This window comes from Canis aureus, chromosome 12 (assembly GCF_053574225.1).
Source record: "Canis aureus isolate CA01 chromosome 12, VMU_Caureus_v.1.0, whole genome shotgun sequence".
Taxonomy (NCBI): domain Eukaryota; kingdom Metazoa; phylum Chordata; class Mammalia; order Carnivora; family Canidae; genus Canis; species Canis aureus.
Genome location: NC_135622.1, coordinates 12874845 through 12897142, shown reverse-complemented (window position 1 = coordinate 12897142; position 22298 = coordinate 12874845). Strand labels below are relative to the sequence as shown.

Sequence of the window (22298 nt, the reverse complement as noted above, 5' to 3'; positions counted from 1 at the left end):
TTTCTCTTCCCCTGGAAGGAATTATGTTTGTGTTACGGTATGTTTAAGTAATTTTAGAGCTGGTAGCCCTGGAATACAATAAACTGAGAATAAGGATCTCAGTGGGATGTGGGGGAGTACTGTTCAGCTGTGGGAGGATTTGGAGTTAGAGTCTGAACTGGAGCTTTAACATAACTTCAGGACTGTCTTGTTAATGTCCCACAGCATCAAAGGAAATAATCCAGGGATGCCCTGGTGCTGGGAATGTGAGAACAGGTGCATACAGGGTGGGCAGACAGGGGCAAAATTGAGAACCACAGTTCTGGAGGAGAGTGGGTGTTAGAGAAGGTCACAGGGTCTGTAAGAAAATTGTTTGGAGCTGGTAACCTGAGTGATTCATCTTTGGGTTAGGATGTGTTAGTCATCTCTGCAGTGAGCTGAGACAAGAGGTGCCCTTCAGGCTGGAAACTACAGTGAGTGGGAGTTTGGACAGGGGGCCAGCACTTTGACATAGGGGGATGGAAGTGGATAGTGGGGTAAGCAGAAAGAAATACAGCTATTATTAAAAGAGAAATTTGGGGATCAGAGAATTTACACTGAGGAGACTGTGCCATTAGGCTCCCGATTGGAGCAGGAGCCTTTTCAGTTAATGGGAGATGTTTTGGAATAAAATCCAGGCCAGGTTTTTATGTTTTATTTTAGGTTTATTATGCTAAAGGAATGGTCCTTTAACATAATGAGGCCAAGGTAATTACTTCCCAAAGAGTAGGGTCAAAGTTGCGTTTGTGGGAAGAATATGCACTCTTTCGTATCTCAGACTGTGGGCTTTGGAAGGAAATTAATTGTTGCTATACCAAGGGGTGTTTGCCTTTAGGTCATTCAGGGAAAAACAGCCAGCAGCATTTGCTGGGGGGACAAAAGCTGGAGTTGCAGCACCCCTCGTCAGCTCACTATCCCTCCCTGACCCACCAGGAGCCCTGCCCATGGTTCCCAGCAGAGCACTGAGGGCATGCCCCTCACTGACAGTCGTCTGAGGGACTGGTAGCCATGAAGAGGAGGATGGGCTGAGTCTGGAATTGTCCTATGGGAGGGGAAGGCTATCCCTCTAGAGGAGAGGCTTCTGGGGAGCACCTTGTGGGAGGAAGAGTAAGTCAAGGAAGAGAGTTAGAGAACAAGAAATGGGGATCCCTGGGTGGCGCAGCGGTTTGGCGCCTGCCTTTGGCCCAGGGCGCGATCCTGGAGACCCGGGATCGAATCCCACATCGGGCTCCTGGTGCATGGAGCCTGCTTCTCCCTCTGCCTGTGTCTCTGCCTCTCTCTCTCTCTGTAACTATCATAAATAAATAAAAAAATTAAAAAAAAAATAGAGAACAAGAAATGTCCCACCAGGGATGTCCCATCTTGCCTCTCTTTTATGTGCAAGTAATAGTAGCTATCATTTATTTGAGGATCAAGTCCATTCAAAGCTCTTTCCCATCAACGGTCTCATGTAGCCCTCACAACAATCCTAGGAGTAGGTACTGTTCTGTCTTCTAGAAAAATGAGAGGGTTACAAAGCCCATGTGACTTTCTGAAGGCCATCCTGCTAGCCAATGGGGCACCAGGGTCCACCTTCGGCAGTGTGAGTCTGGAACTCAGCTCTCTGCACCATGCTGGCACATGGAGCTGGAAACAAAATGCTTGCTCTTGCAGTGCATGGGGTCTTTCCAGCTTTGGACACCTTTGTCAATGGCTTCGACTGCCATCAGAAACGTGACTATAATTTGGAGAAAACTAGCCAGGCCATATTAGTGAAAGGAGAGTCCTTTTAGAGGTCATCCGATACCCTGGTCTGTGGCTTTGCTCACCCAGGCAGAGAGGATGAGCGGATGGCAGGTCTTGGAGATTTGGAGGGATGTGTCACATAGGTTATGGGGCTGCATCTGGCTGGTGATGGTGGTGGCTGTCTCTCACGTCATATGGCAGCTACTGAGACTCAGCTCTGTTGGTGGCCCAGGACAGCAGAGGAGCTGAGCCCACCTTGGCACCCATGTATCTATGAAGTCAGTGTTCTTCAGGCAGCTATGTGTGACAGGAACAGACCAGGGCCAAAGCAGGCCTTCCAGAGAACAGAGCAACAGACATCTGGAGGAGAGTGGTGGAGGGCTTCTGTTCCTTCTTTCATTCCATCAAAAATGTTCATTGACTCCTGGGTGGCTCAGTGGTTGAATGTTGGCCTTCGGCTCAGGGCATGATCCTGGAGTCCTGGGATCGAGTTCCTCAGTGGGCTCCCCACAGGGAGCCTCTGCTTCTCCCTCTGCCTATGTCTTTGCCTCTCTGTGTCTCTCATGAATAAATAAATACAATCTTTAAAAAAAAAAGTTCATTGAGCAAGTACTATGATCCAGGCACTGTGCTACATGGTAAAAACACATGACCTAGTTTAATGTCTTCAAGGTTTTAATAGTGCAGATACACAAATAAGCCAAATTCGACTAAGTATGAAAAGTGGGAGCAAGCTGTTATACTAGCTTGGGATGGGCTGAGGTCAAGGATAAGCTTCAAGTTGACACCTGAAAGTGAATAGGAGTAAAAGGGGCCTGGGGTTGGGGGTAGTGGCAGGAAAGGTGAGCTTTCCAGGTAGAACCAGCTGATAGCATGCCTTCAACAGGTAAATCAGAATACGGACAACCTAGCTCTTTCTGGTTGGAAGCTGCTGTCAGGGAACGTGAGCCAAAGCAATATCATGAATGGCTTTGTAGACTTTGTTAAGGAGCATGGGTTTTCTCCTAGGGCACTGGGGAACCACTGAAGAGTCTCAAGGAATGGGAGCAGTGTGGTCAGATAAATACTTAGCAAGGTCACTGTGGCTAAGGTATGAAGGGTAGTTTGGAGGGAGACCAGTTAGAGGGCTATTGAAGTTTTCCAGGCAAAAGATGTTGGTGCCATGACCCTCAAATCTGTGTAAGACACCTCAAAATCAGGGGAGAAATCTGTTGGTGTGGTTGGGAAACAAGCCTTCCTTTCCCGGTTTCCAGGGAGCAGAGCACAATCCATAAGTGCCAGCATAGGCAGCTGCAGAGTTTACATAAAGAACAGCTCAAAGCTAGAGATGTCTGCAATGAATGAGGAGATTTGAAAGACGGTTCTGGAAGAAACCAAAAATTCCATCAGATGAGAAGAGGTGTCAAAACAGATATTTCTGGCTTGAAGCTGAGTAGCATAGTCTGCCATCCAACGAGATTGGAAGTGCAGGTGAATTTCCAGAAGGGGAACTGATTCTCCTGTGGGATCTTCTGAGCAGGAGGAGGGGGTCTGAGAGCCATGGAGCTGAGGCCATGGCAGTTTCAGGGACTTAATAATTTCCCTAGATTTGCCATTTTAAAATTCTGTTTGCTTAGCTTTTCTGTAGGAACTAGCATTAAAACCCTTAAAATGCAAAGGATTATTACTTATTTAGCGAAGGCTGGTAGGGGTGAAACTGGGAAGACTGCATCCTACTGGGTGTTGGGGGGAGTCTGTGGTGGAGGGGAGTTTGACTGTAGGTGGAGGCTGCTGGAAAAAAGAAAAATCATTTTGGGGGCCTGAGGAAGAGGGATTGAGGATGTTTGAAAATATGTCCACAAATTCTTTTACACTATGTACTTCAAAATGTGGAGTTTATTTCCTGTCCCCTTGAATGTGGGCCAAACTGAGTCACCTGCTCCTAATGCCTAGAATGTGGCCAAAGTGAATGGCACGTGACTTCCCAGACTAGGCCATCAAAGGTGTTGCTGCTCTCTTGGAATAAGTCACTCAGGGGGAAGCCGACTGTTGTGTCTCCAGGGCCCTCCAGCCCCCAGCCCCGCAGGGAAGCCCGTGTGCAGGGGAACAACCTTTGACCTTCCACGACCACATGGGTGAGCTGCCTGCAAAGCAGCTCTTTCACCCTCAGCCTCATCACACCCGCAGGCGATTCCAGGTCCCAGCTCTTCAGTTATCCAGGTGAGACCCCAGAGGGAGTCTGTGGAGGGAGATGACTCATGCCTCATGTGTCTTATCTAAAGCACAAAAACTGGGAGATAATAAGTGGTTGTCGTCATGTTAAGCCATTCAGTCATGGGCTGGTTTGTTAGGCAGTAATAGGTGCTATTAGGGATGAGGATGGGCCCAGCCTGGGACTATGAGGTGTCTCAAAGTTTTTACTTTTTAATTTTTAAAAGATTTTATTTATTTATTTATTTATTTATTTATTTATTTATTTATTTATTTAATATTTAAGACAGAGCACAAGTTGTGCAGGGAGCCCCACATGGGACTTGATCCCAGGACCCTGAGATCATGATCTGAACTGAAGGCAGATGTTTAACTGACTGAGCCACCCAGGTACCCCACAGTGTCTCTCAAAGTTTAATTGAAGAGAATATCTTTTGTTCCTTTACAGTAGGCCTACTTACCTCATAAGCTTCATCTGCATATTCACTCACATACCCAGTCATTCATCTGTCCATCTGTCTCTCTGTCCACCCATTTATCTTCCATCTTCCTACCCACACATCCACCATCAAACCACCCATCCATCTGACAAGCATTTAGAGTATCAGCTCCAGGCCAGCAAGAACTCTGCTTTATTTATTTTCATGTCCCCAGTGTTTAGAGCCATGCCTGGCACCTAGTTGGCGCTCAACATATATTTGTTAAACATAGCTAATCAGGGATCCCTGGGTGGCGCAGCGGTTTGGCGCCTGCCTTTGGCCCAGGGCGCGATCCTGGAGGCCCAGGATCGAATCCCACATCAGGCTCCCGGTGCATGGAGCCTGCTTCTCCCTCTGCCTGTGTCTCTGCCTCTCTCTCTCTCTGTAACTATCATAAATAAATTTAAAAAAAAATTAAACATAGCTAATCATTGTTCCCCTCCTCAGAGAGGTCTCAATGTGATGGTAGCAGACAAGAAGATCAATAATTGGAACTCAAAGAATAGAGATAAGTGTGGGGTATATGGAGGACAGTGGGATGATAGGGCTACAGTGGAGTCAGGAAAGGCTCTGAAGCCTGAGCTGAGTTTTAAGGGATGAACGGAGTAGCTCAGGAAGTTGAGGCAGGGCTGGCGTGAGACGCTGTGGAGTATCCAGAGAGCGGCCAGCTTCTGGGCATCTGGAACCCTGTGGGCCCTTTGCCTGAAAGAGTGAGGAGTAGGGATCCCTGGGTGGCGCAGCAGTTTGGCGCCTGCCTTTGGCCCAGGGCCCGATCCTGGAGACCGGGATCGAATCCCACGTCGGGCTCCCGGTGCATGGAGCCTGCTTCTCCCTCTGCCTGTGTCTCTGCCTGCCTCTCTCTCTCTGTGACTATCATAAATAAATTAAAAAATTAAAAAAAAAAAAAAAAAAAGAGTGAGGAGTAGTCAGAAGACACGCAGGGCAGCCTCCTGACCTAGCACCAGGTACAACTCATTCAGGGTAGTGCTGCACCATTAAGGAAATTCAGGGCCCAGGTAGGTACCGCCAGTCCAGCCACACCACTGGCTTATTGTCATCCACATTCACCTGTTCCTTACCTTACCTTTTACTTTCTCCATCATTTTGTTAACACGTGGTAACTCCTCAAGATTCAGCTCAAGAACCGTCTCTTTCATGATTATCAAAAAATCAACCTGCCCCCTGGTAAAACTCACCAGTTCTTACAGCCCCATCTTTACCTTTCATCCTGCTGGTTTCGATACCCATCACGGATGGATCCATTCTCTTGGCTTTCTCCACTTCGAATTCCTCAGGGAGAAAGAAACCGATTGACCAGTCTGATTCAGTTAGGGGCTACTAGTCACCCTAAGATTTAGCTGCGTTGGGATGTGTCATGAACTGAATACTTGTGTCACCTCAAAATTCTTATGTTGAAGCCCTAACATAGGTTAGGTTTCCATGAGGTCATGAGAGTGGGGGCCCCATGATGGGATTAATGTCTCTACAAAAAGAGGCCAGAGCTAACTCACTCACTCGCTCTCCACCAGGATAGAGTGAAGAGGTGGCCATCTGCCAGCCAGGAAGAAAGGCTCAGGAACCCTGATCTTGGGCTTCCCCACCTCTAGAACTATGAAAAATAACTTTCTGTTGGTTGAGCCACCCTGTCTGTGCTATTTTGTTACAGCAGTCTGAGCTGACTAGGACTAGACCGGTATCTCTCCCTGGTCCATCAGCTGTGGCACAGGGAGGTGGACAGGGCCGTGATAGGTCCCACCTCAAGCACACTCCACGTCTGCCTCTGAGTGCCTCCAAGGCCACAGGAACACTCCGCTGGGGGTGGGCTGAGTGGGAATTACACTCCAGGACAACTGGATGCAGGGAAGGGGCTGGAACTGGTGGATGAATGGTCTAGCCTCCTGTCTTGCAGGTGGATAATTCTGGGAGGGACTCAGTAAAGGGTCTTTGTGGAACCAAGTCCTGTTGCCTTCAGCTCACCACTTTTGAGGTTGTTTTCTTTGTCTCTGTCTTCCTGCTCCCCTTCTGCTTTCTGGACAATTCTACAAACCGCCTGCACCCAAGTCTTAATCTTAGACTCTGCTCTCGGGGAACCCAATTGAGATTTACTCTGAAGGCAATACGAAGAGCCCTTGAAGCATTTTTTTCCCTTTCTAATAATAATCCTCTAATGAACTCTAGGCACTCTGCCGGGCAGAGAAGATACAAGTACAATACATCCCGGTCCTTGAACTTAAGGAGCTTATCACCTCCTCTTCCTAGAACCTTCACAGTGTTTTTATTTCCATGATCTCATTTGGCCCTCTCAGCAACCTTTCCAGAAATGTGTGCAAACATCATTATTCCCACCTTATAGAAAAAGCAAAAGGAGACAAAAAGGTTAAAGCAGTTTGCAAGGTCACACAGCTAGCACATGGCCTTTTAAGCAATTAAAATCTTCGGCTGGTCTATAAATTATCATAGTTACTCAGAGAAAATAATGTTAAAAGCGACACATTTGCTCTAATTTAATTATTCGCTTGCCTTCATTATATTTTCTTTGCTTTTTCTGTGTCTCCTCAACTTTCCAAATATTGTACTGGCTGTTAATCAGTGCTATATAATTTCTTCTGCAAAACTAGGTCAATGTACAACGTGTTAACATAACTTTCCTTTTACAGTTTAAACAACATTTTAGTAACACTGAATCTTAAGAGAAGAAGAAAAAAACCCCTTTGATTACCATTGCATAATTTTCAGCAGAACAAAAAGATGGGATTTGCATTTTAGAATGCCCGGGTCTGAGGGCAGCTTGAAGAGACTGGGAAGGCATGAGTCTATGTTCTTTCCCTTTCCTGGCTTTAAATAACATCTGTATGCTGATGACTCATGCATTTACATCTTCAGCCCCAACTTCTCTTCGGAGCTCCAGATTGGCATAGCCGGCCCTCTAACTGTCAGCTTTACTTGGATTGTCTCACAGGAGCTCAAACTCAGCGTGTGCAGAGTCAACTCTTGATTTCCGCCCTTCCCTCAAACTGCTGCTCCGAGACCTCTAGGTAGAGCTGTCAGTCAGAGGGCTTGGTCAGTGGTATCACCAGAGCCCCAGGTGTTCAAGCAATAAGCTGGGAAGTCCAGATCTCCCCCCACCCCGCCTCCCTCTGAATATGTTTTGGATCCTTTTACTTCTCCCCCTATTTTGGCCACCATCACCTCTTGCTTGGACCAGAGTTATGGTCCCCTAGCTGTTATCTCTCCTTCCTTTTGAGACAGGGGTGAGGGGAAGGAGGAAGATGTCCCTCAGATTGACTTCATGTTTTCCTGTGGAGCCACCTCCCTGTTAAGTGAACAGGGCTGCTCTCTCCATTGAGTGGTGAGTTTAGGGGATGGAATGGCACAAGTGGCTTAGCTTTCTTTCGGAAGGATCTCCCTGCCTCAGGAAGGCTGTATTAGTTTTCTAATGCTGTGTAACAAGTTACCACAAACATAGCAGCTTAACGCAACACACCCATATCATCCCATAGTTTCTGTGGGTCAAGACTGGCATGGTTGAGCTGAGACCTTTATGTAATTCCGGCAAAGTTGCAATCAAGGTGTCAGCCAGGGCATTTTCATCTGGAAGCTCAGCTAGGGAAGAATTTGCTTCTAGGTTTATTTGGGTTGTTAGCATAATTCACAGACTTGAACTTGTATGACCGAGAGCCTGGCTTTTTGCTGGCTATCAGGTGGATGCCACCCTCAGATCACAGGGGCTGCCTACGGTTTCTTGCCACATAGGCTTCCTCAACACGGCTGCTTTCCTCATCAAGCCAGCATGGTGAATATCTTGATCCAGCCTGCTATGATAGAGTCTTATACAAAGTCATGTAACCATGGAATAACGTGCCATCACCTTTACCATGTAATACAACCCAATCAAGAGAGTGATAGCCCATTGCCTTTGCCATGTTCTGTTGGTTAGAAGCAAGGCAGTTTTTACCTGCACTTAATGGAAGGAATTACAAAAAAAGCAGGGACAGCAGGAGGCAGAAAACCACAGGGGGGCACCTTAGGGTTTGATGTGCCATGCTCTGCTTCTTTGCCCACAGTTTTATAGGAATGGCACCCCCAAAGAGGAGCCACTGTCATGTAGAGCTGCCTGGTCCTGGGGAGCTGGACTATATGGATGGAGTTTTCTGGGATTTGTCCTGCATAACTGATCACCCAGATCTGCACATACTCATACTCGGGCAGGCTAAGGAATGTTGTTTGTGAGATTCCCACTGCATGAATGACCTCGGGAATCCAGTTGATTGATATTATCTGGCCTTCAGGTCAGAACTGGCCCTTCTGGTCTGGATGCCAAGAGTAGCAAATCTTGCCTTATATCCCCTCCTACTCCAGGGGGGGCTGGCCCCCTGGAATGGAATCCAGGCTCCTTGAAAATGTAAGAACATGATAACATAGAAATGCAGCTTGCTCCAAACTGCACATAGGTGAACATATGTTTAACTTCAAACCCTGTCACTTGCTCCATAAATACAGCCCTTATGGGGATGGTCAGTTGGAAGTAAGTCTCATCTGAGGGGAGGAAGCTCCAGTTCAGCTGTCTCCAGGGAGCTTCCCCAGCTAATGAGGTGGGATGTTGTAAGTACCCGATTTGATGTAAGTTTGTCTTATTCTTATTTATTGCTTACTATTGCCCTCATTTATGTGTAGATTTCTTTTTTTTCTTTCTGTTTTTACTAGGTTTTTATAATATCAATAAACTGTTCTCCCTCTTGAAACCAAAAACATAGTTGTTGTGAATCTTTTCTTCAGAACAGGAGTAAGGGGTTGGTAATTGTATAATTCTGGGCTAAAGTATTAGAAAGCTCATTGTTGCTACAATTAAGTCACATTCTCCAAACAAGCATTTATCAGTAATACAGAATCTATTTTCATTTCCTATTGTATAGGTGACTGACTCTAGAGTCTCTCACATAATTCAGAACCCAGTTGGAGAATAAATGAATGCTCTGTTTTTACTCCCTCAAACCTAACATCCCCACCTTTCTATTCTCCACAGAGAAGACAGAAAGATCTTTTAAAAACAAAAATTATGGATATTTGGAAGATAATAAGAAAATATGATGAACAACTTTAAGTCAGTAAATTCAACAACTTAGATGAAATGAACAAATCCCTTGGAAGACATAAACTATTAAAGCTCTTTCAAGAAAAAATAATCTTATATCTAAATAGATAGTTAATTTTTTTTTTCTACAAAGAAAACTCCGGGCCCAAATGGTTTCCTGGTGACCTATATTAAACATTTAAAAAAGAAATAATCTCAATTCTATAAATGCATTCATAGCTGAAGAGGAGGGGATACTTTTCAACTCATTCTTTGAGGCCAGTATCACTCTGATGCCAAAGCCAAAGTCATTATAAGAAAACTACAGGGCAGCCCTGGTGGCTCAGTGGTTTGGCGCCGCCTTCAGTCCAGGGTGTGATCCTGGAGATCCCGGATCAAGTCCCAGGTCAGGCTCCCTGCATGGAGCCTTCTTCTCTTTCTGCTTGTGTCTCTGCACGCCCCCCTCTCTGTGTGTGTCTATGAATAAATAAATTAAAAAAAAATTTTTTTTAAAAAGAAAACTACAGACATATCCCTCATGAAGAAATAGGCAAAAATTCTTAAAATTCTGACAAATCAAATCCAACAATACATAAAAATAATAGTAAAATATGACCAAATATGTTTTATCTCAGGAATGAATGGCTGGTTTACCATTAAAAAATCAGTCAATGTAATTCACTATATTAATAAACTGAAAAGAAAAAGCCATATGGTCATCTCAGTAGATGCAGGAAACATCTCAAAAGCCAGGAATAGAATAAAATTTTTCTGGGGCACCTGGCTGGCTTAGTTGACTAAACATTCAACTCTTGATTTTGGCTCAGATCATGATCTCAGGATCATGAGATTGAGCCCCACATTGGGCTCCACACTGGGTATGGAGCCAGTCTGAGATTTTCTCTTTCCCTCTCTTTTGCCCCTGCCACCCTCTACCCTTCTCTCTCTCTCCCCTCCCCCACAAAATTAAAAAAGAATGAAATTTTCCCAACTTGATAATGGGCATCTATGAAAAACCCAGAGCTAACATCATACCTAATGATGAAAAACCAAATACTTTCCCACTAAGATCAGGATACAGTAGACCAGACAACACTATTACTATTAACTGACTTGATCTAATTACATTTGTAGACTATGTAGACTATTACACCTGAATCTTCTCTCACTACCTCTAATCAACACTGTACTAGAAGTTCTGGCCATTGTAATCAGAAAAGAAAAAGAAAAAGTGTACAGATTGGAAAGAAAGAAGTGAAAACATCTTTATTCTCAGATGGCATGATTGCCTATGTAGAAAATCTGATGGGATTACAAAGGAGCTACTAGAACTAAATGAGTTTAGCAAAGTTGTAGGATGCAAATATATAGAATCAAATGTATATATACTAGCAATGAACAATTAGAAAGTGGAATTTAGAAAAATGACACCACTTACAATAGCATAAAAGTTAAAAATACTTAGGGACAAATATAAGAAAATATGTGAAGGACCTGTACACTGAAACCTATAAAACATTGTTGAGAAAAATTAAAGAACTAAATAAATGCCTTGTTCAAGGATCAGAAAACTCGATATGGTTATGATGTCAATTCTCCCCAAATTGGTTCATTGACTCAATGTGATCCCAATCAAGATAGATTTCAGTAGGCTTTCTTTCTTTCTTTTCTTTCTTTCTTTCTTCTTCTTTCTTTCTTTCTTTCCTTTTCTTTTTTTTCTTTCTTTCTTCTTTCTTTCTTTCTTCTCCTTCCTTCCTTCCTTCCTTCCTTCCTTCCTTTCTTCCCTCTTCCTTTCTCAGAAAATAAAAAGTGGATTCTAAAATTCACATGGAGATTCAAAAGATCTAAAATAGTTCAAACAACTTCAAAAAAGAAGAACAACACTAGAGGTCTGATACTCCCTAATTTTGGCTTATTATAAAGCTACTGTAATTTGAACAATATAATATTGATGTAAAGATAGGTAAGTAGATTAATGGAGCAGAATTGTCTAGAAATAGACCCACACATATCTGGAAAACTAGTACTCAACAAAGGTGCAAAAGCAATTCAGTGAAGAATGGATAGTCTTTCTAAAAAATTGTATCAGAACTATTGGATATTCATACTAAATAAACTCTGATCCATACCTCACACCATATAAAATATTAACTCAGAATGGATCATAGGAGATCCCTGGGTGGCTCAGCGGTTTAGCGCCTGCCTTTGGCCCAGGGCGTGATCCTGGAGTCCCAGGATCGAGTCCCAAATCGGGCTCCCTGCATGGAGCCTGCTTCTCCCTCTGCCTGTGTCTCTGCCTCTTTCTCTGTGTCTCTTGTGAATAAATAAATAAAATCTAAAAAAAAAAAAAAAAAAGAAAGAAAGAAAAAAAGAATGGATCATAGATCTAATGTTCTCTCTTCTTATAAGGACACTGATTCTATTGGATCAAGACCCCACCTTTATGACCTCATTTAGCCTTAATTACCTCCTAATAGGCTCTATCTCCAAATACAGCCATGATGAGGTTAGGACTTCAACATTTAAATTTTAGAAGGACATAATTCAGTCCATAGTACATAACTGGAGCATGGAAACTGCAAGATGAGCCTGGATCATCTTGTTTAGTATAGTGAAGAAGTTCTCAAAGAATGATGGAGATGTATCAAAAAGACATAAAAACCAGTTTGAAGGGGATCACAATGACTAAATCTGAAAAGAAAATGAGCATGAAAAGAAATAATATACACCCCGAAATGAATATAACACTGTATGTTAACAATAGTGGAATTTAAAAATAATGATAAAAAATAAACACACTTACATCTTAATGAAAATAAAATGTTACTTGAATGAAAAAAGGAAAGAAATAATAATAGTAACATATTAAAATCCTTCAAAAAAATAGAAAACAATGAGTCACTATATAAATAAAAGAATGGCTGGGATGTCTGGATGGCTCAGTGGTTGAGCGTCTGTCTTCAGCTCAGGGCGTGATCCCGGAGTCCTGGGATTGAGTCCCGCATTGGGCTCCCCATGGGGAGCCTGCTTCTCCCTCTACCTATGTCTCTGCCTCTCTCTGTGTGTCTCTTATGAATAAATAAATAAAATCTTTAAAAAAAAAAGAATGGCAAGTTTAATAAGGAAGAGGATATTACATTGTTTCTAAATACCTCCTCCCTAAATACTTACTAATTTCCAAAGAGGGAAAGAGTAGCCTTATGGAGGAGAGGCTTGATAAACATCATTAAAAAAAAAAAAAAAAAAACACAAATATTTACTAAGTCAAAGGAGTTCTTTTTTTTTCTTTTTTCTTTTTTTTTCTTTTTTATTTGTTTTTTATTTTTTTTCAAAGGAGTTCTTATTAACAGACTGTTTTTTTTTTTTAAGATTTTATTTATTTATTCACGAGAGACACAGAAGAGGCAAAGACATGGGCAGAGGGAGAAGCAGGCTCCCCACAGGTAGCCTGATGAGGAACTCAATCCCAGGACCCCGGGATCACGCCCTGAGCCAAAGGCAGATACTCAACCACTGAGCCACCCAGGCATGCCAACAAATGGTTTAGTCAAACAAACAAGTTGTGCCTAGCACTCTAGGACTTAAAGTAAGTAGGATATATGACACCAGTGATACTGAAATGTTCTTAAAGAATATAACACACTTCGCTGTTTTAAATTCAGGAAGGACTACCTATCGGTATCAGTGAGGAGATTTGTTTTTCCCCCAAATGACTGAGCCTTTCTCAGGGAAATCCACATTTAGTAGGTTTTATTTGGGGCCTAGGAACTTATGCTTTTTGAAAGTGCTCCAATTGATTTGGATTTACCACCATGAAAGTAATAACTGAACTACAAAAGCATGTAAGCCATGGGGATTGTGGGAAGAACTTCAGGCTGAGAGTTGGCTTAGGTCAGGAAGGCAGAAAAAAGGGTTGAGTGTCAGCTTAGTGGCAGTCAACAACCCTCTAAAAACTTGGAATTAAGGTTGCCTCCAAGATAACTAATAAAAATAACATCCAGTGTATCTGTAGAAATAAATTAGAGTGTGGGATTGAAGAATTTGGGAATACCTCAAAGTCCAATCAAGGTGTTATGGGAGGACTCTCAGGGAGTAGGCCCGAAATGTGATGATAATTTAGTGAGTAGTAACAGAAAGATTAGGTTCTAATTATTGTATTCATTTTAAGAAAAGTCTGCCCACATTGAAGAGGATTGCTCAAGTTCAAACCTGAGTATCACTGGCCACTTTGTGGTGGCCTCTACACACAGTAAAACTTCCTAGAGATCCTCATAATCCATATTTCTCTCTATTCATTATGGCAGCTGTTCTTTGCAAAGCTCTTCTTACTCTCCTTCCAGAATCTTCTGACCCATCTGGGTTCTTTTGCACTCCTCTCTATTCTCCCCTCCTCCTACCTTCTGAGCCTCTCTTTTCTTTCCTGGTGCCATGCCTTTTGTACCAAATCTGATTGGCTTTTACCTTCTCCATCCCACCCATATCCTAAATTAAAAAAAAAAAAAGTGGGAGATTTTTTTTTTTAGAATGCAGAGAGAGTGGAAAGATTGTGAATACATTAATATTTGTCCCTACCTAAAATACAATGACTTTGTTAGTTAAGGTTCTTTAGATCGAAGTAACCCAACCCAACTCAAGCAAGTTTAAGTCAAAATGAGAACTTATTGTATACATTTATGGAACCCAAAAAGGAGTTGACCTTTGAGGTGCCTGGGAATAAGGGGCTTAACATCAGATATTTGTGGGTTCTTCTTCAAAAGTAACGGTCTCAAAATTCTTCACTGTGACTGACTCAAGAAGAGTGAAAACCTTCAAATCTTTCAATTATTCCCAATATCCAGAGGACAAAAGTCAGTGCAGCATGAATTATCACTGTACTAATAAAACTGCAAGGGAGACTATGCATGCATATGCATATGCATATCTAGAAGCATGATGATGCCATTTGAATTATAATGCATAGTTTTAAAGTCTAATTATTGAAAAATGATAGGTCCAAAAGATCACTACACATAACAATCACAATAAACTAAACTGATAGTTATAAGCTAAATAATCAAGAAGCCAAATCTATAGCAATTTATAATTAATGTAATTTATAATTAATGAGCAATGTAATTAAGCCATCAAAACCCATAGCAATTCTAAACAACACCAATAAAGCACTGATGATAAAGTGTCATTACCCCAAATTGCAGGAATTCCAGTTATGTGTGTGCCTGTGCTGTGAGAGTATCATCATTGCCAACTTGGCCCAGCAGACAGCTTCCCTAGCACAATGTCGAATTAGAGTTCTTAGAACACTCTTGTAACAATCACTTTAGTTTATGAACCCTAAATTTTAGTGATCCATAGCAACCCATTCGGTAGATTATTAGAAAATAGTCCCTCATTATATATAAAAATTTATGGTATTATACGATAAAGTCATTTGCACATAAAAATAGGAACCAGAGCTTGCACTTCAGGTCAGTTTGAGGCTCACCAGGGGGCTCCCTTAGTACTTTGGGAGCCACGGCTCTGGAAATCTACTATGATTTCCAGTTGCTAACAGCTCCTTTTGCTCAAAATCTCCACATCCCAAAAGAGATTTGAGTTGGTTCAGCTTGAGCAAGGTGTCTTCCTTGGAAACTAATCACCCACGGGGTTGGATAGCAGGAAGGAAGGAACAGGACTTCTCAGTAGGAAGTTGTTTGGTTTGTTGGCACTGCCCTGTGTGTATGGAAGGCAATTTGCACAAAAGAGAACTTCATAGATGACAGCATCCATTAAAATAACAACAACAATAAGAATTGAATCAAGGCCATAAGACTTATACCATGCCTTGGAGTCTCCAGCCTCTAGGTAGCTGGAAGAAAAATCTAGATTCAGTTCTATTGATGGCAATGATGTAAACAATACCTCTAGGAAACAGTCAATCTTTGTGTAAAAATGCTCAGTCTCCCAGCTTCTGGAGTCTTTTTCCTACTCACCCCTCCTTACACCACCCCTTTGGGATCATATGGTGGTGTCCCTGGTTTCTGGAGTCTCCCGGGCTTTCTCTCTGGCCCCAATTCTGGTCTCTGCTTGCACTGTTAAATTTAGCAACTAGAGGAATTTGTGATCTGGTCTCTCAGCCTGGTCAGGGCTCTACGGTGCTGCTTAGCTAACTCAGCCTCCGCTTACAGTTGCCAGATGAGTGGAGATCCTTCTGAGTTTCCGTCATGTCCCCCTGCTGGCTCCCCAACACTTATGGTTCCTCTTAATCTTCTCCAGACCCTCCTTCTGCCTGACATAGCTACTTGGTTTTCATTAGCTATGCTTTGACACATGAGGTCCCTATGTCCTTAGTGCTTTTCACTCTCTGGGTGTTTCAGAAGGTCAGTCCCAACAGTTGGTTGTGTGTGAGTGTTGCGGGGTATGTGTGGTGTATGTGCAGTGTGTGATGTATGGTGTATATATATATATATATATATATATATATATATATATATGTTTGTTTAGTGTGTGGTGTATGGTGTGTGTGTATATGAGAGGTGTGTATATGTGGGGTATGTGTGATGGGTGTGTGTGTGATGAATGGTATGCCTAGGGTATATAGTGTATATGTGATGTGTATGTATGTTTGTGTGTGTGCGGTGTACGGCATATGTGATGACGGTGTATGTGTGTGGTGTGTGTGATGGGATGGAGTTTTCTCCTTTCTCTCTTTCCCACCTAATTTTCCATAACCCCTCAAGACTGAAAGGCTTTTATCACTTTCTCTCTGACATATCCCCTGTCTATAACAGAGAGAACTTCATGGCTCATTGGCACTCTAAGAGCTGATTCTTGATACGCCAAAGAGGAAGATTAAGGAATTTTGAAAATGATGTTTACTGAATACTTGTTGTGTCCCAGACACTTTCTAACCACCTCTAAGTGTTACAGGGCTTGGTAGCTAGAAGGAGTCCAATTTGTTGAATGCTTGCTTTATGTGTATTAGCTGATTAAATTCTCAAAACAATCTTCTGAGGTAGGTATTGTTATTACCCCCATTTTACAGATAAGGAGAATAAGTCATAAAGAAATTCAGTAATTTGCTCAAGGTCACATAACTGGTAAATGGCAGAACCTGGATTTGAGCCCAAATATTGTACCTCAGAGTTGTCATTTTAGCCAATTGGCAATTATAACTCTTTAGGCTGGGTCTAAAGATAAATGGCTTGCTGACAAATCTCATTTTAAATGTCAATAGCAGAATATTAATTCTTTACTTATTTTTACCTTCTTTTGTAATGATTTCATCTTTTCCTTGGCAGGTGGATGCTTAGGGCTAACCACGGGAAAGCTATATCCTCTGAAAGGTGAAAGAGGGAAGCACATTAAAATTTTTCAAAATATTGCCTTCTTGCTAATAATAATAACAATATAAGGACATAGAAGTATAAAAATAGTAATGTAATGGGCCAAATATGGACGGCACTGCTTTGGGAAGCACCTAAGCACTGTTTTGGGAAATGAGCTCTCTTCCAAGTTGGTGTATGCTAAGATCTAGACAAGGGCTACTTCTGAAGCCTTGAGAGGTCCCCCAGCTATTCAGCTGAGACTTCTGTCCCAAGATGATGAGATCCCCTAGAACTGCTTGGGGATTCACTGCTCACGGAGGACTTCCTGGCCACGTGGCCTCTCAAATTTCTCACCGAGAGGGAGAAGATGCACTAGTTAGTGCCCTCACGTCTCTGGCCTGATTGACAGTTACATCTTGGATGGTGACCAAATAGATGGGTATCCTACCCCGGCGAGCCTGGGTAACACAACTGCCCCTGGGCAAGATACCCTATTCTGAACCAACAAGGCTGAGGACCAGACATGGAGAGTAGTGAATTAACCAAGACCAGTGCCCTGTGGCGACCCACCTCAGCAGCCAGGTGTTCCTAGGGGCCACCCTCTCTGTCTCTGTCTGAGCCTGGTTTCCCCTAAAAGACAAGCCAGAGACAGTCTTAACGGTTAAGTTTTCCTGGAGGGTGGGGACCAGATAGCCTGAATGAGAGTCAGAAGGAGTAAAGTCAGGATGGAGAGAGCTAATTCAAAGATGCACGGGTCGGGGGGGGGGGGGGGCACTTCCTGGTGGCCTGATCATGTGAGGCTGTCTGCAAAGCCACCTGACAGACGTCTCAGAGCTGTCTGCCTAGAGGAGAGAAAGAGAAAGCACTTACCCATCAGCTTCCATCCTCTCTGGTCAGATGTCCGCCCCTCCAGCAACTGGCTGAGGCTAACTCCTCAGGTATACAAGTTTCCTGCCATCCAGGCAGGGAAGCCCCACTGGGAAGCCAGCACTGCTGTGGTGATGGCTGTCAGGTTTAACACAACGACCATCTTAGCTCACAGAGGATTGGTGACTGCATAAAAGAGGGTAAGGCCAAGAGCATCCCAAGAGGTGTGCCAGCAGTACACGCCTTCTTCAAACTGCCACCACTAGCAGTGTGAGCTCAGGAGGGTCATGTTAGGCCTCAGGGCTTTAGACTCCTCATCCATGAAGGTGGGGGGACCAAGGGAACAAGGCAGTAAACTCGGTCGTTAAAGCTCCTTTTGACCCACACTCCACATAGAACAGAACTTCTTCTTCTTCTTTTTTTTTTTTTAGAACAGAACTTCTAAATGGAATCTGAGGAGAAAGGATGCACCGGCTAGCAGACAGACTGGGAGGAGCAGGCCTCCTGGGGAAGGTGCATCTTGGGAAGGAAGTGGGAGCAGCTGAGGCAGAGGATGCACAAAGGCTCCCAGGATGTGGGAACAAGGAAAATTCAGTTTGTGCAGAACAGTAGGTGATTTGGGGATTGAGTGGGAATGACAGCCTGTAAATAAGATAGAGGCTTCAAAGATGTGGTGTGGTATGATGGACAGGTATCTGGGCTCTGATGGCAGCCCTGCCACTGAGGAGCTCTATGACCTTGGGAAAGTCAAATGCCAGGTGCCAGTTCTTCATCCATAAAGTGAAAGAGGTGTTTCAGGGCCCTCAGGGGACTTCACTCACAGCAGGATGGGTCAGAGCCAAGGGGCTTCACTAGGTGGAAGCAGCACTTTTCACCTGACCCAGCTATGGCGGTGGCCTTTTTACCCCCAAGAACAAGGTGGACATCTTACCAATGTGGCAGGCAGATATTCAGTCTGGGATCCCCTGATGAACTAGTAGGGTTTCTACAAAGAGCTGGGCCCCCTGAGGGGAAGCTGGACTATGTCATAGCTAGTATGGGGGACATGAAGGTGGGGCTATTTGAGCTCAGATATCTGGCTGGGGTCATCATCCGGAGGAGGACTTCCTTTTTCAAGCAAGACAAGCTGTAGTCAGTCCTTCCAGTGGCTTCTGTAACTGACCACCAAGATTCAAGCTCTCCTTCTATGATGTAGAAGTACTGCAAGGATGTGGCTGTCCAGCCAGACACCATAGTTCTCCGTCCGCTTGTCCCCGGCTGGGCCCACAGGACTAGGTCTGGCCAAAAGAACCTAAGTAAAAATGATGCGTCTCATTTCCCAGGTGAAGGGATTGATTATCACCTGTGCCTCCCAGAACTGCCTCCCCTCCCTTAGCCTCTGGAGGCCGCATGTTAAAGATGGCAGCATTACGGCAGGGCAGGGGCCTGGATCCCTGAGCCACTGCTTAGGGGACAGGTGCCCAGGAACATTGTCATCAGACTCATCACGAGCAAGAAAATAACTTGCATTGTGTTAATCCAATCATGTTTTGGGGTCATTGTCATGGTCAGCAGCCTATCTTATCTAGTACACCTATATGAGGAAATTCCAACGCCTCAAAGCAGAAGCTCAGCTATTCAGTGATCCACAACTTGGGGAACCTAAGGATGACCCCGCTCATCAGGCTTGGATAATATTTATTTTATTTATTTATGGAGAGATGGCCACATGCCAGACCCTCTTCTCCTTTCGGGGGATGCACTGTTAGGATGACAAAGTCCACGGTCCAAGGAGACAGGTAACAAGCTGACATGCTAAGTGCATGACTTGGAGGATCAAAGCATAACTGATTTTGTCCTGCCCTGCCCATCCGAAGTTCAGTGATGGTGATCTTTCCCTGCAACAGAAATATGGGCAGATACCACGACTGTGCTCTTCACTCCTAGGTGGTAGACAGTTCTTCTGCCACTAAGTTGTAAAACAGCCTCGGTTTGAGAAATGAAATTTCGGGTGCAAGATAATAATTAAAATCTTCAATTGCACCCAAACGTTGAATTAAAACCTCTGAGTTTTGACCTGCTGATGGCTTCCTGACTCCAGGGAAAGGTGCAGAGCCAGCTCCTGTTTTCTTCATTGCATCTTCCCACGCTCAAATTCTCATCTCTTCCTTGCTGGCGTTCTATTCCTTTCAGGGTGTGTGTGTGTGTGTGTGTGTGTGAGAGAGAGAGAGAGAGAGAGAGAGAGAGAGAGAGAAAGAGAGACAGAGAGAGACAGACAGAGAGACAGACAGAGAGAGGCAAGAGCATGTGTGGTAAAGGGATGGGGCAGTTCTTTTTAGACTGGGAGATTTTGTGTTCTCTGGACCTGGCAGATGCTTAAAGCTGACTCCTTTGGAGAGCCCAATCACTGCATTCCTTTGGCCATGTAGCTGCATCTTAACTGTGAGGGGTTATTTTCTACTCTTTCTTAGCCTCTAGGAGCCTAGTCTTCTCCCTCAGCTTCTTGTTGCTGGGATCTCTGCACCTTCTAGAAGCCTCCATTGGGCAGAACCCAAGACAAGTCCTCTCTGATTTTTCTCTCGTGGTTCACATTGGCCCATAGGAAATACTCAAGCATCTCTCATCTGGAAGTGCTGAGTGAATCCCACATAGCACCCTCTACCTTGTTTTCCTAAGCTAACCACTTTAGGTTTCTTAAGTGAGAGTCAGGCATGAGTCCAATATCTGATAACCCTCTTCACCTCTCACCAACTTGAGAGGACACCTGTATAAGCTCTGAGTGGTCCTCTAAAACCCTCTCTCTCTTGAGTGGGAAGAGGTGGCCCTTCCCATCTTACTACCCCTTCCTTGGGGTGGGAGGAGTTGGCTTTCTTAGGACCTCAATGACTCCTTCCAAAGAAATCTTCTAGAGATCCTTCTTTCTTCATTTTCTTAACTCTTTTTTTATATCTGAATCTGGCTGAGGAGACCAACAATCATGGGAATGTTCCTGACCGTTTCCTTTGTAGATTTTGTGGACAGTTATCTAGCTTTGAAATTTCACATCTGTTGTCTCTTAGTGTTTTGGTGGCAACTTCTACTTCAGTGTCATGTTACACAGGTAAACAAACAAAGAGAAAATATTTGCAGATAGTAATCAGCTGCATAAAGAAATAGAGTCAGGGCCCAGAGAAGAGGAGCTACTTTAGAATGTGTGATCCAGAAGGGTATCTAGTTCTGAGAAGGTGGCAATTTGAGCTGTGACCCCCAAGGACAAGGAACCAGTTTTGCCAAGATCTGGTTATCCATGTGGCAAGGGGGGGGGGGGGGGCGGTGGAGAAAGCATTCCAGGTGTTAGGAACAGCAAGTGCAGAATCCCAGGTGAGAACAATTTGGTGTGTTCAAGGAAGGCCCTTGGGCTAGACTGAATCAGCAAGTGACAAAGAACATTGGAGAAGTGGGTAGGGCCCGGATCCTGTAGGGCCTGGAGTTTTGGATTTTATTCCTACTCCTGGGAAAGCCATTGCAGGGTTTCAAGCAGAGAATGACCTGATCTGATTTATATTTTAAGAGATCAATCAAGGGCATGGAAAGAAAAGAGGGGAAACTATTATAGAATAAAAGAGCCTTAAAGGATGTGATGAGGCACAATGTATAGACCTGAAACCACTCTCATATGGCTAATGAGGTTAAAACTCACCATCTGACCCCCACTAACCCCTCCTTCTTCTTCACAGAAATGCTAACCTTATCTTTTATTTATTCATTTTTTTAAAGTAGCCTCCACACCCAGTGTGGAGCCCAGCGTGAGGGTTGAACTCACAATCTCTGAGCTGAGAGCTGAGCTGAGATCAAGAGTCGGATACTTAGCTGCCTGAGCCACCCAGGCGTCCCTAACCTTATCTTTTAGAGATAAACCGCAGGAAGAGCCAAGATAGTTTGAGCGCAACCACATACATACCTGCACAGATGGACTGTGGCTTGTCAGACAGTTACCTCTATTTCATTGTAATGTCAAAATCTTTGCCCAAGGAGGAGCATGAGCTTCAGTAATGTAACATAGGATGCATGTGTGGGCATGTCTCCTGCCAGCTTTTACGTGCGGTGAGTATATGCCTCTTTCTGGATATTCATCCTAACCCTAAATAAAAGGAACCATTCACCTTGGCTCAAGGAGCCAGGGCTTTGGAAGTTATTCCCTATGATCTTTTTATTTGCTGCAAATAAAGTTTCCTCTGTGTGACAAGTTCACCTGGCATAGTCTCTATCTATAATTCACTAAGGAGTAAAATTCACGTTAGTTCAGTTACACACCTAATCTAGATCCTTCTTCAAATGAGCTAATTGTGAAAAGAGATCTTTGAGACAATCTAGGACATTTGAGTACATACCTGGTATCAACTGATATTAAATAATTCCTGTTAATTTTGTTAAGTGCAATAATAGCGTGACTCTTGTTAAAAGAAAACCTGTATTAATGTGAGATGCATAATGCGCAGGTGGTGATGGGTGATATGCCATGATATCTAATATTTGTTTTGACACGTCCCCCACACACAGAAATCACTGAGCCTTCGCTATATGTGGTTCCTAAGTGGGGTGTCTCTCGACTGGAAGGGGGGCGGTGATCAGATGGAAGCTCATGGTGCAAGGGTGGAGGGGTGGTAAGAGAATTCACCTGAGACA

At 43.7% G+C, this 22298-nt stretch overlaps 1 long non-coding RNA gene across 3 annotated transcripts; it reads right to left on the bottom strand.

The window, feature by feature from the left end:
• Positions 1 to 3434: 3434 nt before the first annotated feature.
• Positions 3435 to 22259, bottom strand: LOC144280597 (uncharacterized). 3 transcript variants are annotated; one of them, XR_013349022.1, is made up of 6 exons: positions 22004 to 22259; positions 21574 to 21753; positions 17358 to 17417; positions 16726 to 16796; positions 5633 to 5702; positions 3435 to 4012 (listed from the first exon to the last, which is right to left on the bottom strand). It is a non-coding gene; the product is annotated as an uncharacterized LOC144280597 (long non-coding RNA). The 3 variants fall into 3 exon arrangements; XR_013349020.1 differs by having other exon boundaries at positions 21574 to 22259; XR_013349021.1 differs by lacking the exon at positions 17358 to 17417 and having other exon boundaries at positions 3436 to 4012; positions 21574 to 22259.
• Between the last annotated feature and the right edge of the window lie 39 nt (positions 22260 to 22298).